The following is a 16,625-nucleotide window of genomic DNA, read 5'->3' on the forward strand; positions in this document are numbered from 1 at the left end:
CAGATCTGTTTAACTTCTAGCATAATTGACTAACATCTGAAGAGCTGCAGATTAAAACAATGATTGCAGGGGTGAGGGGGAAGTGAAGAAGCGCACACAGTTATTTCCCTTCCACTTTGTCACAGAACAAACACAGCTACTGATCAGTACTAATACTCCACAAACTGAATTTGTCACCACATAGCAAACACTTATGTACAGAATTTAACCACAGACGTGTTCCTGGAAAGCCCACTGGGCTGTAATTGAGTAGATAAACATGCATTACTTGCTGAATATCAGTTGGTTGGTGATCGGTTAAAGATCTTGTGGTGTTGCAAAATTAAGCGCTTTGTGGCAGCTGGAAACTGCCACCAATATTTTAACCTGAAAGTAAACTGCCTGGAGGTAATACAAGAAAGGACTGCTTTTTATGCAAGAGGATTGCCAGCTGCAGGCTTCTATTTGCTGTGCAGAAAAATAATGTCTTCTGGAATACCAAACCAAATCTATCAAGTGCAAGAAAAACCCCTGTGAAAAGCATTTACGTGAGTGATGGTGGGCAACAACCTAAACCAGCACAGAAACATCTGCAAACAAGACATCAGCGACAAGTAAAGACACGAGGAAACAACTTCGCTCATCCTCTCATCTTCTCTCTCCTCTGCTTTTGTGGAGGAAAACTAATTTTCAGAAACAAATATTTTACTAAAAAGCTGTAAAAAGTTTATTAAAACACCTTTTTTTTTTCTGGCAACGTTGTGTTGAAAGCCCAGAGCTCCATCAACATCTTGGAATTTAGTAGCTTCCAGTTATGCGAGAGAGGATTCTCCCATTTTTCAAAAATGGAAGTGGGTATTTCTCCCTCTTTCAAAACTGTAGGACTTCTCAAGGAAAAAAAAAGTAAATTCCCCATTTTTTTTCAAATTTCTGAAAAAGTTAGAATTTTCCAATGGGGAAAAGCAACAGTAACAGGAACAAAGTTCCCCCCACTCCCACTGCTCAGGGAAAATATCCCAGTTTTCGTGCCCAAAATTAGTGAGAATATCTACCAAAGTCCAGCACCTGAGAGTCCAGGAGTAACTGCTGCCTCCAGAGCTTTCCCAAGGAAGAGACACATGTACAGGCTGTATTTCTATTACTCCAGTGTCTGGAGAATGCAGGCGGGTGGGGAGACCACCTCATTACAGTGGACAGTAATTAATGCTGATAAGCAGGGAAGGTTTGCGCCCTACACAAATGGGTGAGTCACAGAAAAGTCCAGGAGGACGGGTGCTGAGTCCGTTCCTGCTCCACTCTGGCAATCGGCAACCTGGCAGGCAGGCACACCTCACCCAACGCTCTTCATACGCCCAGCCCTAGCATCGACCACCTTTCTAACCACCAACCCCCACCATTGTGGCAATTAATAAAATGCATAATAATATAATAAATAAATAGAATAAAATAATTCTCCTTTTCCACTGATTCATTCTGACCTGGCTCTAAACAGCCTGACAGGTGGAGGAGGACAGTTTTCTGACTTCTTTCTGAGGTTTTGCTTTTACATGTATTTTCTACTTATGTCACTTTTTGGATGCTTCAGGAAGGACAGAAAGTTACTGTTCTGATTTGCACTGTCCTGTTCAAGTACTGAATGTGCAGTCACATAATGTCATGCGTGGGAGTGATTTAGGTCAGAGTTTATTATATTCCTAGTTTCACATGTGAACACTTTTCTCCTCCCCTCCCCCCAGTTAAGAGCAAAATGCTTCTTCTACAGAAGTAGAGCAAAGTCCTCCTCCTACAGTTAGGAAGCACCAAGCAAAGAGGAAAGCAGCACATGCTATCATCAGCATGGTCTTGGGGCCAAGTACAGCGCCAGCAAGAAGTCTGTCAAAAGATCATTTATTTGTGTATAATTTACCTAGCTAGACTCAATGGCCTGTGCTTGGGCTGTCTATTGCTGCAATATAGAATTACATGTCTCTCTAAGGTAACATGACAGAAGATAATATAACTGTATTTCAAAGATGACTAATAATGAGTTTGGAAACTAAATAAGAGACAGATCTTCAGTGATCACAGCTTCCAAAAATTGTGCGCTTGCAAAGTGCACACAGCAGATTCCTACAGAACTTAGATACAGACTGCTATGAAATGGTCCTGAGTACAGACATCCTAATTAGAGATAGTCCAACAACTGGATCAGATATCCATTCAGATTCAGAATTTTGCTCTGTGTGGATAAACTATGCTTTTAAGCTACTGGTTATTCTGGATGGAGATGCTGTTTTTGTTACAGTGTTTGGCACACAGTAATCCTTGCTGAATGTTCTGACTTGCGCTATGCTACTGAAGTGTGTAATGTAATGAAGTCCATGAAACAAATTGCAAAGAGGATGCTTGCAGTATTAGTCACGACAGCAGCTTTCAATATTCACTAACAGCATGGTACCTGATCTGCATTTTAGCACAGAGAGGAACACTTCCTGTTTAGAAAGCCTCACATGCTCTCTGCAAGAGCTAGCAAGAAATATAAATCACATTTTAAACAGCTAACAGCAAGGACAGAGTCCACTCAGTTTTGGAAATGCTATAGTCTTTGCAGCCACATATATCCTCAAAAACTGACAGCCTTTGACCAAGTGTTTATTACACACTTGAATATTAACAGTAACAAACTTGGATGTATTTCTTTACTGCTAAAAACCAAATATGCACTAAGGAAATAATCACCGCTTGCACACTATCCCATTTCTATATCCCATAGTATAAAAGACAAGTTTCTTACCTTCCCAGGTAAGAAAAGCTAATTGTAAAATTCTGATAAAGCCAAGTGGATTTGTACTTGGTTGTGCTCCCTTAATGCATTCCTGCTGACACTTTGCAAGAATACAACCGACAGATTAGACAGACAACGGAAAACTATATTTAAACTGAAAATTCTAGCTGCAGATGATATGTACTTGACATTTTTCTGGTGAAGGGTTGCATCTTTTTTGTTGTACCCGAGCTTAGCAGCAATTGACTGATCTGCTTTTCCACAGAGGTCCACAATTCATCTGCTTAATCCTACACAGTAACTTCAGGTGAAGTCCAGCCAGAGGACGTTTATAAAGTACTTCTGCTAATCACTGTAGAGGGGGGACAACCTTGACAGAAGTGTCAGAGAAGGACATTGTCCAGCTTTGCTGTCTTATCATACCCAAACATAGGGCTATTTCAGTCAGAAGGCCATAAAAAGTACCCTAGAGTTGGTAACAAGAAGATGGCCTTTTATTTTGTGTCAGAAAATAGAAGGCAAAAGTTATTCTGTAGCGCAACTCTGAATTGTTCTATAGTCTTCACTAATGACAATTGCCATTGGCTTCTGCTTTTCATCTCAGTTTGGCTTTATTGGTCCCCCACAGATTTCAATTGTTTTCATACTTTATAGTACCATAATCAAGTTCCAAAAGAAATTTTAGGATTTCCAAGAGAAGTCAATTTATTATCTAATACAGTTGCCATACAGCTGAAAAATAACCAAATCCAGCATAAATCACAAAAGCTGTGATTTTGTGTTTTACTGGACAAATTCATACCCAGAGTAAATCCATTGATCCAGGTACTTCCCCAGATCTTCAGTTAAGTTCTTCAAGAATTTGGAGTAAATCAAAATGTAAAGATTAGAGCCCAAATTTTGGAGATTTCCATATGTGTACTATTACTAGATTTGGAATATTCTTCAAAACCTCAACTCCGGATACTTTCTCCTTGAGAAAACCTTGTAAGGCTGATTTTTAACAGCTTTATGTCATTGATGATACCATAACTGAAGTTAACCAACTGAGTAAGGTCTACTGAGTACATTGGGAAGTACCCAGCCAATGAATGCAGTTTAGAAGCATGTATTTTTTTTTTTTTTACAGTTACAGCATAAAAAGAACAAAATTAGAGAGAAGGATTTCCTGATTTATCTCCATTTTTATCTGCAACTACATGGTTCAAAGCCTACTTTTCTCAGGAATGTGTGATACTGGCAATGACCACTTCTCCAACCGCTCTCCACCCTCAAAGCTGCCTTCAAATTTCAATGTAAAGTTCTGACATATCAGCTCCAAAAAGTACAAGCAATTTGGAGATTACTATTGGCCTGCTGAAATGGCTGATCCATAGGAGCTGCTATTAGACTGATAAACAGTGCTGCCAAGTCATTGTCAGCTTCACAGTGTAGTTGAGCACCCATGTAACTACTTCACATTATGGGTGCTAATCTCAGGGAAGACCAGAGGAAGAAAACATTGCACTGCTATCAGTCCGAGCATTTCATAACAAAACCCAGAGATCCAATAATCTTTATATTAGGAAGATAATCCTCACCCTCCACAACTCCACCTACAATACAGCCAGAGAACTCTTTGTCCAGAGAGCAGTTTTGTCAGTAAAAAGCTGTCCTGTATGTAGACTTTCCACCTCTCCACCGCTCAAGAAGGGAAGTCTGTCAGCCACCTATATATATAGATCAATAAAGCTTGCTTTTAAACCCCGTGACTCAATTATCTGGCGGCATTCTTGTACCTTCAGCAACAAACATGAGCCAATGTCTTCAGCCCTTAGGAAAGTGAAATTGCTCACACCACCTTGTTCCCTCTGGCAGGGCTGAGGTTTACTGCTGTTATCCTCGGGTAGGATACAGCGAAGGAAATGCACTCCAGAGCAGCAAATAATAAGAACAGTGCTTGAGGGCTTCTCAGACCTAAAGACACTTCGCTGGTTCACACTGGTGAAGTCTAAACACCCTGCAATTTTATTCAGTGGTTTATATACTCTACATTGAGCAGTGTTATGTCCTATGAAACATCCTGTCTTTTTCATAGTAACATCTCCTTTGGCATTTTTCCTACCATTTAGATAGTAGGAAATACAACTACTTTCCCGTTTGGAAATCAAGAACAAATGGATGTTTTCCTTACCATGACAGTCCCAGGAGGATTTTCACACAGCACCTGTTAAGCTCTAGAAAAAGCTGCAGTTATGTTTTTTTTTTCTCAGATCTTTAACCCACATATACTTGTCTAACTTCCTCTATCAAAACACTGCTGTTCTTTATATTATTGGAATACCTAGATCAAAGACCAAATTTCAATGGTTTTGGCATGACATTCACACTGGAAGGGACCATATTGAAACTAAAGAGCTTGCAGGATAGTTAGAGGATGCAACAGATGACAGTGATTAAAACCAGGACAAACAGAGGTAACTATATGGGATCATGTGTTACCTAAGTAACTCTTACGCAGTCAGCAATAGATCAATTTTTTTCCTATGATGTGTCTCTGTATCAAGATTTATAGCCAGTAATTCAAAGGGGATGACCAAATTTTGCCCTTAAGTAGCCTCTGATAAAAAAAAAAAAAAAAAATCACTTGGCTTGGGAAAAGAAGGTCAGTAAGAAATGAAAAAAAGTAATCGAGCAAACAAAAATGTTGCAAGATGAAAGCTAACCACTTTTCCATAGAAGTATGTCATGCTGTTTGCACCAACCCTGTGACAGCACAGAGAACTGCGTATTACTCCCTGCAACCTGAGCTGGAGCCCAGCGAGGTAGACACGAGCAGGAATAGCTGCATTAGCTGTTCTTGGACATCCTCTATTCGGACTTAGTAGAAAGCTCATTAAAACACAACAGCAAGACCCCTCAGAGCATAGAGGCGCAGCCCACGCTTTGTTAAAGAATAACAATCCGCAGCAACAGGCAACTGCTCAAGCTTCAGGCCGTGTAAACTGTGGAAGAATTGAGAGGGACTTCTTCCAGCCTCCAGTAGAAATCCATATTAACTGGCAGTCACTTAAATGCATTCTCTTAAGATGACTGGAACCAACAATCACAAGGGCTCTCTGCATGGAAAGGTTTACTTCTTCAATTTTAAACTCTATTTTAACTCTGGGCACTGAACCTCCATTAGAAAAGTTTCAATGTCTGAAAATCATATGGAAATTCTACTATAAAAGTGGCTTCACTGAGAAAATCCTTTTCCAAATCATTGCAATTTAATGGGAAAAATCCATTTCAGACTGAAATCTTCTTCCCCATATGGATCTATAGCAAATCTGTACCATTTGCTGTAGCTCTTTGAAGACATACTTGAGGTGATCTTGTAATCACATAAAACATACCACTAGCAGACTAGAAAGCCAGTTGGTAGGCAATGTCCCATTCAGACAGTGTTTTCAGGTCTGTAAGCTTGTGAGTAGGTTGGGTAAGTCACTAAGGTGAATGTACTGCATCAAAACAAGTTATTATTACGTGAGGGTGTAGCTGCCACAGTATAAAAGATGGTTGAGTAAGCAGATAGAATAGCAAAGAGTGAGAAGCTAACAACAGTGCTAAGGTGCTAAGGACATTACAGAAACAACAACTGATATTCCACTGAAAGAGGTGAGTGACTGCAGACAAAAAACCCCTAAATTTAAAAAAATGTTGCTTGCTTTGTCCACTTCTTGGGCAAAGGTGCTTAGCTAATGTTAGCTCCCTGTCGCCACAAGAGTTGAGACTTCAATGATATTGTTGATCTCTTCTCTCTCCTGTGACACAAAGCATGTTTTGGTCTTTCGTAGTAAGCTCATTAAATGATGCTAGGAGAGTTTTATTGTTTTATGTATGAGGAGTATCTTCTCTAGAATATCTAGTTCCACATACCAGTCTTGACTAACAGCTACTATATGATCACTTGCTTTGTGCATTTGCACTTTGGGGCTGGAGATGGGAAATAGAAAGGGGATGGAGAAGGGAAAAGAAGAAATTCTAAGTTCTTAACTCTTATGACAACTATTTTATACACGGGAACCTGTGAGATACTGAATCAATGTATACTGGTATGTATTTTTGAAGAGCATGTGGACTTACTGCAAGACTGGAAGCAAGCAAATAGCAGTGCAACCCACAAGAAAAAAAGGAGCATCCCAGCAACAGCACAGATGTTAATTTCTTCTAAATAATGAAGTACTACTAAGGACTATAAACTACACCAGTGATTACATCAAACTAAGTGAAGCCATCAACTTTACTGCCTGGATACACCTCCCCAGACAAATATCATAGGGTTGTGGGGTTTTTTTTTCCCCTTGAGGTTTTTTTTTTTCTTTTTTTTTTTTTAAACAAACATGGATTGCAAAATTTGGAGATAAAGAGAATGCAAATGAGATGAAATCTACCTGGGTGTTACAGAAGTGTTTCCTAATGTGTCTTCTTGCAAAAATTTAATCCCAAAAAAAGAATTTAAAAGCACCAGTATGCAACACTTTTGAATGAAATGGAAGATAAGGAAAGTAAAGAAAGACTCGTTGTTTCCAGCACTTGGCAGAATCTCCAGAGCCCTGGGTTCTCCTGCAACTTTGTTGGGAGGCTGAAGTCAAACACGACCTACATTAGTTCCTGCTCTACCTTTGAATATGGGACCCTCTCCTTACATTTAGTCAACAAGTTGGGATCTGGATGTATTACTCTAATATGAAATAATTAATGATATTACTTACACCAAAGGTATTACAGCAATATGTGGGTGTTTAAAATTAAGAATGGTATGTGACTGCATATCAGGAGGAAGTCTTGCAATGACCTGCGCTCCACACCATGGGCTGGAACATGTGTAAGCTTGGGATCTCAGCACCCAGAAGAGAACAATAAAGGGTGTTACCAGAGAACAAGTCTTTTTTGTGGAGTATACGCAACATATGGAGCAGATACTGTTTACTATGTTCAAGCAGTTTTTAGTCTTTACAAAGTGACTGAACAGATTAACACAGTTCACGTGTTCCTCTGTTATTCAGAATTATCTGCCAAATATTCATATAATTAATGATCCATTTCTCATTGATAATGCTGATTTGACATTTATAGCATTTATTGCGTGCTCCTGCAACCAGATGGACAGGTTGCATTGTACGATACAGACATGGGCCCTGCTTGGATGCCATAATTGCCTCAAGGAAGGTTTTAAGTTGGATGTTACCAGTTACAAACAGAGATGTGGTGTTGCAAGAATATTTTCTAGCATTTGCCTTCCTATTGCATGCTTCTATGAGGAAGTACCTTCTTTGGATTGCTACAGAGCGAGTCGAAATGCTGTGATTGCAGTCATAGCAAATTCATTTAAAGCTACAGACGGATTGTCAGAGAAGCTCAAAGCGCGGTCTTGGGGCAAACCACGTTATAGCAGGTGTTGTGTTTGAAAGGTTAAGGAAGGAGCAGGCTCAGGACCTCCAAGCGGCCTCAAAGACAGTATTGACCCATGGTGCAGAGATTAATCTTGGCAGTGCACACTGTGGTGTGGGTGAAATAGCCGCCTCGGGCTTAAAAGGTACTCAAGGCAGCATGAGCTAGTGCTTGAAGTGCCATCCCAGGATGTACAAAGCTGGGGCTGAAGACACACTCTGCTTCTGACTAGTTAAAGCATTTCTCAGGTTTGTATCAACCACAGCAAATTATACTGCAAAACACTCAAGCCCAGCTGGAAAGTGCCAAGACATTGTGCTTCAGCGTTTCAGAAAAAATAATGCAATTCTCTTCAGCTAAAACTGTCCTCTTGCTTTTTAAGGCTTGAAAGATCCTCAAAGCAAAATAGAGCTCGCTCAGCTTTCTGAAACTGCTAGAGACAAAAGAAAACCCCTTCCCAACCAGCTCTAACACTGGTATCTTCTAGAAAGTACTTTGTAGGAAACACTCTGAACAGAAATCAGCTCCTCGTAAGAGAAAATTTTAAAAGCTGACTGCAAAAAGCCTTTGGCAGCAACCACTGGGGGCTCAACAGCTCAGTACAGCTGAAGAGCATTACTTGCCTGGGTTTGCTGTTAAGTGCTTTCCCTTCTGTCATTTGTTATAATTAGCAGACAAACAAGCCCCATTCCCTCCCAATTCCTAACAGAAAATACCAACTTCATAGCACAAGCAATATGCTTCAAGATCTGGCACAGGCACAAAGCAATCCACATCAAAGGCAGGTCTCACCAAAAGTGGATGAGAAGTCACAGGAGCACCGTGTTAACACTATGTTCACTAACACAAAAAACTTACACAGAAGCAGCAATCCTCAACCTCCTCCCCACCCCAAATTTCCCAGCTTATTGTCACAAAGTCTCATGTCATTTTAGCAACTACCGGCAGGAGAACTGGAGTGTCACTAGAATGTCAGTATTTTTTACTGAGGAAGAGAGTATTTGAGTATCATGCTCTAAGCTGTGTGTACTGCAATAACCTGTGAGCTCAAAGGCAGAAGAAACATATCAGAGGGGACAGAGCTCCCTGATAAAATCCTCCTGGGTCCTCAGAGCAATAGTCTTCCCCTGATGCATTCCTCCAGAAAAGCCTGGAAAAGGAACACAGTATTTTTGCATCTGCTGGAAAGCAGCCATCAAACTGGGTCTTACCAAGGATGACAGATGCAAGTTTGAGTCAGATATTAGGCAAAACCTTCTCCCACGCCAGCACTTCCCACTGAAATTGGGAAGACATTGGTCCGAGCACTAGTCTCAAATATACGAACCCCAGAATCGCAGGACTGGGGAAAAAACCCAAGCAAACCACAGAAACACATACTCCACCTCGGCTGCTTTTGAACAATCTGGTCCAAAAGGGCTGAAACATTCTCCTGCTGAACCTGACAGGTGAAGGCATTAAGAGACCTCCTGGCATTACAAACACCATCAGCATAAACAAAAGCCAGGACTGAGTTACCGAAGGACGACTGGTCTGAAATGACTGTTGATGGCAATCTGGATAGCTGAGCCCAGCTTCTGGCTGCCATGTGGGTAGAAAGCATTCCAAGGTGCTTGAAATGCCACAACAAGCTTGAAGGTGTCTGCCCCATTAACCAAGGCATTGGCTAAGTTCACGGGAGCAAGAGCTATTGCAGCTCCGTAACGGAGAGGAGTCCTTCCCTGGTACTGAAGGGCACACTGCGACCATGCTGTCACCAAGTGGCCCTACACCTGAACCTCAGACACTTTCCTCTTACTCCTCTTTTTAATCTGCTGGCTCCAACTTCTTTGCCTGTCACCAGATTTTAATTAAATAATCCTAATTAATCAGAGCATTTTGGTTTAATTGCTTCAATGGCATCCTGAGTTTGGACTCAATATATATTGCAACTCAGGGCAGGTCAGATTTTACAGCTTGTCATGTATTGTTTATCACACTTCATTTGGAGAGAAAACAAATGGATATATGGGATGCAGTGTAACAGTAATTGAGAAATGAGGCAAGTACTACCAGCAGTGAAGTGTGAGATTGCCTCAGTGTTCCTGTTGTTCATCTCTCTCCATCCAAGCCAGAAGTTGCACCTTGTATAACATAGGCAGGGTAGAAATTCTCTTCCTGGACAGAAAATTCTGGCAGGTGAAGGGGAGAATGAAGGCAATACTAGTTTTGATTTATTTGCTTGGGTTTTTTCTTTGTTTGCTTTTCAAATATTTCCCTTGGTTCTCCAGTGAGAACCAAATGAACACATGCAGCCTTGTGCAGCAATGGATGTGCTCCTCCGCTCAGCTTGCCATCAGACACAACATGCATTTTATGCAAGATGGGTGGTTTAATTTGCTTTGACACTGAATGCAACCGGAACAGCTGAAGAAGTTCCAAATCCTCCAGCAACCTAGGTAAACAACGTCAGATACCAGCAAAAGATCCAGGAGAAGCAGTGGATGGCACGTGGTGCCCTCCATGGTGCTCAGGGTACCAGCAGTGTCCTGCAGAAAGGGGCTACCAAGGGCTGCTCCAAACATCTACTAGCATTTTTTTTCAGCCCAAATAATTTTCTTTGACCTTCAAACTTTTACACAATCAAGATCCCACAGGTAGTCCAATACCACTGGTAACATAGGTCATGAAACAACCAAGGCAGAATAGGCTGCTTGTCTGTTTACAGCCAGCATGAATATATTTTCTGTTCTCTTGCATTCTGTTTATTCTGTAATTTTTTTCCTCTTTCTGTAATTTTTTTCTTTTTTAACAAAGTTTGCAGCACTGCATATTCTTCATTGGACATCAGGAACAAATCCAGCATGGTTTACTGGTACAGTGACCAAGTCTCATTTTCTCTTGTTCACATGAAATATCCCACACGCTCTGAAACAGAAGATGTAACCCAGACAATCTATGTCTGAGCTTGCCCTGAATAGGCAGCTGACAAAACATGGTCATCTTCCCCAGCTATGGCCTGAAATCTTCTAAGAAAAGTTTGCAACATAAACAGTAGGTCCTCTCCAGATCATCTGGGGCTGGGACACGGGTCTTGAGGTAACTCGGCAGTATATCAATAGCCATCTCAGTGGGTTGCTGCATAAGAACTAGTAGTGTTATCAGTCAGAGGTAACTAGGTGGTTGCAATTCAAACCACAAGGTGATAAAAAGTGTAGAATTTTATGTGATGCATTTCATCTTGAATTCATTCGCCACTAGACTCATTGTAAGATGAGCTGCAAGTTCAGGTCCTCTAATCCACTTCCTACCCAAGCCAGAATCAATTATGCCCTAAATCAGCACATACTTCTGCTGCCATCCTTACCCAAGAAAAATCCCTGTTCTTGTAATATATTTATTGCAGAGTCCTCTCTGTCCATAGAAACTTAAAGCTGGGAAACATGCTAGCTTAAAACACAGGAGAAGCCCCATGGAACACAATGGAAATTCAAGTCAAATGTCTGTGCTTAAGAACTCATCATGACAAGTATGTTTAGCAATTTTTCAGGACTTCCCACAGGCTAAAGTACCTTTTGAGAACTATATTTGCTATAGCTAAGCCAAAAAGCATCAGATTCATCCCTATGTATTGTAGTGACTGCAGTGTAAGTGCCATAGACATGCATTGGAGCATGTTACACACCCATACATCATACACTGATTAACCAGAGTAGACAAAGTCATTTACTCACCTCACTCCAAACCCTTACTAAACATGACCCAGGGGTTATAACTTTGCCACAGGAAGTACCGATTGCCTGAATTTGAATATCACTACCTTTTTTCTCAATGTATTTCCTTGAACTGCAATATACACCTATGTATTTTTAGTCAAGCAACTGGCTTTTTTTCAAGTTCAGTAGCTTCAGTTGGCACAAAATTGAATTTGACAATTCTTTATCTGCACAGTCCTGAAAAGCTATTGAAACTACCTCAATCACAGTCCCTAAATTTCTGAACCTACTTTAAGGCACCAAAACACAAGTGCCTTCATCAGTAATAAGCAACTTCAACAAGAGAGGCTTAATTAAAATCTAAATCCACAGTTTAAAGCAACGTCTCTTTTGTGATCTTGCACTACGATGATCTCAAAAGCCTTCTAAAATTTAGCTCCAGTGGTCTGTTTCAACAGATTTCTAAAGAAATACGTACAATTACTTTGGAAATTAAAGACCAAGACCATGCCAGTACTCATCAGACAGCATAATTCTTTCACCTTTTTAATCTATGCATCTAATGAAGTCCATAGAATAAAATCACAAAAGCATCAGATACCTTATTGCACAACAAGCCACATCTTGAACTTCTTATACTCAGCTGGGTCTTTAATTGGGACAAAACTGACTCAGTCAAAGCTTGAGCTGAAGTGCAAGTGGAAAGAAAAGATTTCAGAAAGTCATAGGCATTCTGCATTGTTCCAATAATAATGTATAAGCAGATGATCTGCTGTACTTTAAAGGCTGGTTGTTACAGGTGAGCTTTGTATTGGTTTATAATGGCACCTCATCAACATAAATGGCATTATCTCTAGTCTGAAAGGAAAAAAAAAGCCCCTATGTTATAGAGTTGCTAAATTAGAGATGGATCCCAGAATATACAGAACCCCAGCTCTTCAGCATATCAGAACAAGAGCTGAACTCCAAGGCTTATCCTTTGTGTTAAGCACAGGTGAAGTCCAAGACACAACACATGATAGACTGTAGCAGACATCTTAGCAAACCAATGTATTTACTAATCCACCATCAAAAGCATGGTATCTTAAACAAAAAAAAAAAAATAATTGCTGGCTCTCTTGTTCAGCTAAATTACTCCGGACTGACATTGACAAATCAAATCTTCATGGCTATGTATACTAGAAATAGAATTTGGTTGTTTCAACAAAAGTTTAACCATCTAAACAAATTATAGCACTGTGATAACACTCAGAAGCAATCCAAGTGGTCTTTAAACTTTCCTCATCTAAATATTACACGTCAGATATTGCTCACTTTGAACATTAGCTTTCTTCTCTTTTATTAGTCCGTAGATCCAAAGTCTAAAGTCACCAAGAAAGAGTTGGTCCATTTTTTTTACTTCTAGTTTGAATGGTCAATAGTCAAAGTCTCTGTTCAGAAACTGTCACGTCTGCTTCTCTTGCCCACATTTTATCCTGGGGAGGTTAAGTACAGGAAAACGTTCAGGTAAATGTGTAGGCAGAGTAACAGAGCCAAACTATGAAAACTACTAAACAAATGAATCGGAAGCTTTAGTTCTTGGATTGTGTTTCAGGGTTGGATTTGAAAGTCTGGAGCTGATGCGGAAGCCAAGCTCTGCATGGACACAACAACAAAATTGTGTTGAGCTTCAAAATGTCAGCACACCCTCAACTTTGGTAGGTAGGTCTCATTTTCACCAGGAGTTAAATACCATGAAATCTTCATGAGTTGCTGCAAGCTGGATCTAAGCTCATTTGTATCCATTGTGTCTGCCCACTTCATGTTTGAGCAGCTGCCATTATGTCATCAACTTTTAGAGGAGGAAAAGATCTGATAATTTAATCTGTCCACAGACTTTCATCAAAGCCTTGCTGTCACAGCCATGCAGCCAGGCAGCATGTGTGCTGGATGGTCTCCAGAGTTAACATGCAATATATGGCATTCAGTGCTTTTGAGATAGGAATGGCTTTACTTTGTTGGAAATTATGCAGAGACAGCTTCATTAATTTTTCATCTATGATTCTTATCAGATGGAACAGAAGCAATCAATGCCAAATATCTTCTCTGTCAGAGCTCAGAAGAATTAGTCTTTTGGGGACAAATTCTGATCCCAAATAGACTAATGTAAATCCACAGTATTACATAGTTTCCAGTCAAAATCAGTAGAATTATCTGTCAGTTATGCTAAGAGTCAGCAAGTCAGGATATAAAACAGATACTTTTAGTTCCTGCAAAGTGACTGGTGCCAGTTCATACTTTTGTGTATTTAACATCTACAGTTATCTTAAAAGTCTTTTTCATCTGGGTTTAAAACCATAGACACTGGGACATGCCACTCGAGCTCTGCACGGAGAGAGGAGAATGCAAGATTATCAGCACTAACGTGGGAGCAGCAAATTCAGTCAGATCCTTCAATTTTATGCGGCACCCATACCACCCAAGAAAATATGTGTGCAGCTGCTCTTGGGCACCCCAGAGCAACTTCAAGTATTCAAACGTGAAGTCTCATTAATTGATCTAAACAGTTTAACTACACATCCATCCCTTTTATACAAATGCTTTAACACAGTAAGAATGACTTATAATATCCTGACACCAAACTTTTCTACTGTCAGGGCAATTATTTAGGCTGAAGGGTTAGAGTTTGTTTCATGTTTATCACTCAACAGCCTATTGCATTTGAGTAGATTTCACAAGACCAATAAAAAAAGGCTTCTTATATGTTACCTAGAAGTGATTAAACTCCAGCTTTGTGTGGTAATGACCTTTAGCTCCACTCTTCACAGCTCAGACTGGTTGCACAATCTCAGCAAGAATCACTTTTAATCAGCATTCAGGGATACCACACAGTTGTATGTTCACTGGCAGGTATCTAATATATCCTGTGAATCCTGCTGTCAGTAATGGAGCTGGAAGAAAGCTGGAAGAAACACTCCTTTCAATTTCTTTTGCTCCCTTTTGGTGCATATTCTTCATCATTCAAGTGTCAAGGGAATTGCATAAAGGGCAAATGATTAAATTGCTTGTGTGATATTTGAAAGAAGTGTTAATGTGACTAGTGATACTTCAGATAAACACAGAAAATGGATCTAAACAGATAAGGCAAACTATTGAGCTTTCTAGCACCTACAAAAACTAGCAAAAGAAAATTTGTATTATCACATGCTTAAAAACCATGTGCACGCAGACACTTCTGTCAAAAATTAATACTTTGAATAATATTTTGAGCCATAACCCGCTCAGAGATTTCAAAAATGACTAGCTTGCTACAATTCATAGAGCCCCTGCTAGCCTACAGAGAATTCTTCATTCCATGTGTCATCTGTTTCCTTTGTAATTTAGTCCTGAGGGGAAAAATTACCAACATTTTCATTAACTGAAAGCGTTTTTTTTCCAAACTTATGGAAAAAAACCTGTGTGAGTAGGTCTACCTTGAGCTTCTCTTTTTCAGAACTGGGACATAGGTGATGTTTCCACAGCTGTTCTAGTCTATTTTATGTCATTGGTCATGTGCTTTGGTCACTGAGATCACAAACTACGGCATCACTCATTCAGAAACAACAAGGAACACAGCTAATGTACACAGACAAGCCTGCACTACTGAATGCAAGCCCATGTGTCTTCTAGGGCTTGTGAACGTGTTTTCTCACACCTACTTTCAAAACAAGCTGAAGAATGGTTACCCATCATTACCAATTCAGCAAGACTTTTGATTAAGAGCCCAACCTACCCAAGTCAGAGATGACACACTCACTGCTCAGAGTTGCTTAGAACTCCCAGAACAGTTTTTAACAGTGAACTAATCAATGGTCTTTATTCACTGGGAAGCAACTATATAGGTGAAAGGTGACAAAACATCACAACTTGGATTAATTTGCTGTTCAAAAGAGGTAAAAAGCCATGTACTTTATGTACCAGGGAAAAAGGATGGAGAAGGAAAAGCAGTTAGAGCTTTACACATACAGCTAGCTAGAGTAATAAGCTTTGTTCCCTCCTCACATGACTCTGCTATGCTTCCACCTCTGCATCGGTATGTGAGATGTATCTAGGAGCCAAAACCACAGATGGTGTCAGTCACTCTAGCTCTTTTGAGGCAGTTAGGCAATATCCACTTACACTGAACAGGTACCTGCCCAGCTACTAATTATTAGTATCTATTGCATACCTCACAACAGCATTAAATTGACTGCTTTGTTTCCCACATGCAAGCTGCACCACAGACTGGAGCCAAGAGACTTGCACACCGGTACCGTCTCTTTACACCAAGTTTGAAACCATCCCACTCATTTTCTTTCATCCTCCTCAAACTGACAATTTATAAAAACTTAGAGGAGATGATTGCAAACTGAAGGTCTAGGATGATAATTAGTGTTGGCACAGATGCTTCCACTTTTATTCATGTCCACTGATACAGGCAGATTCCCCCACCCCAATCAAGAATACTTAAGATCATAAGTGAAAAGTGTTAATATTGGTTTACCCTTCAAATATCATACAGGAGTCAAATTCCAGCACCAGTCAAACCAGGCCTGGATCAACAAAAGCTTCATGATCTTGACCGGTCCTGACAGTATTAAGTGAGTGCTGAAAGGAATTTGGTATTCAGCCTTATATCTTGGATCATGAGGAGAAACCTTCTTCCAAAGATCACATCCACAGCCTTTGGAAGTGAAGCAAAGAAGCTCCACCAGCCAGCCCAGCTTGTATAACGCATCTCTCAGCTGAGTCTTTCTCAAGCAGCGTTAAGCACA

General features: G+C 40.2%; 2 protein-coding genes across 2 annotated transcripts in view; one reads left to right on the plus strand and one right to left on the minus strand.

Annotated features, from left to right (window-relative positions):
- Nucleotides 1–16,625, minus strand: part of ZDHHC6 (zDHHC palmitoyltransferase 6) — a 104,492-nt gene that overhangs the window by 50,935 nt on the left and 36,932 nt on the right. The gene's annotated exons all lie outside the window — the stretch shown is intronic.
- The window catches only part of ACSL5 (acyl-CoA synthetase long chain family member 5), a 31,140-nt gene continuing 20,816 nt past the window's right edge, over nucleotides 6,302–16,625 (plus strand). Inside the window, exon 1 of the mRNA XM_075026382.1 lies at nucleotides 6,302–6,382. The gene's annotated coding sequence lies outside the window, so the exon portion shown is untranslated. The remainder of the gene's footprint in view (nucleotides 6,383–16,625) is intronic.

This window comes from Buteo buteo, chromosome 4, assembly GCF_964188355.1.
Source record: "Buteo buteo chromosome 4, bButBut1.hap1.1, whole genome shotgun sequence".
In the NCBI taxonomy this organism is placed as follows: domain Eukaryota; kingdom Metazoa; phylum Chordata; class Aves; order Accipitriformes; family Accipitridae; genus Buteo; species Buteo buteo.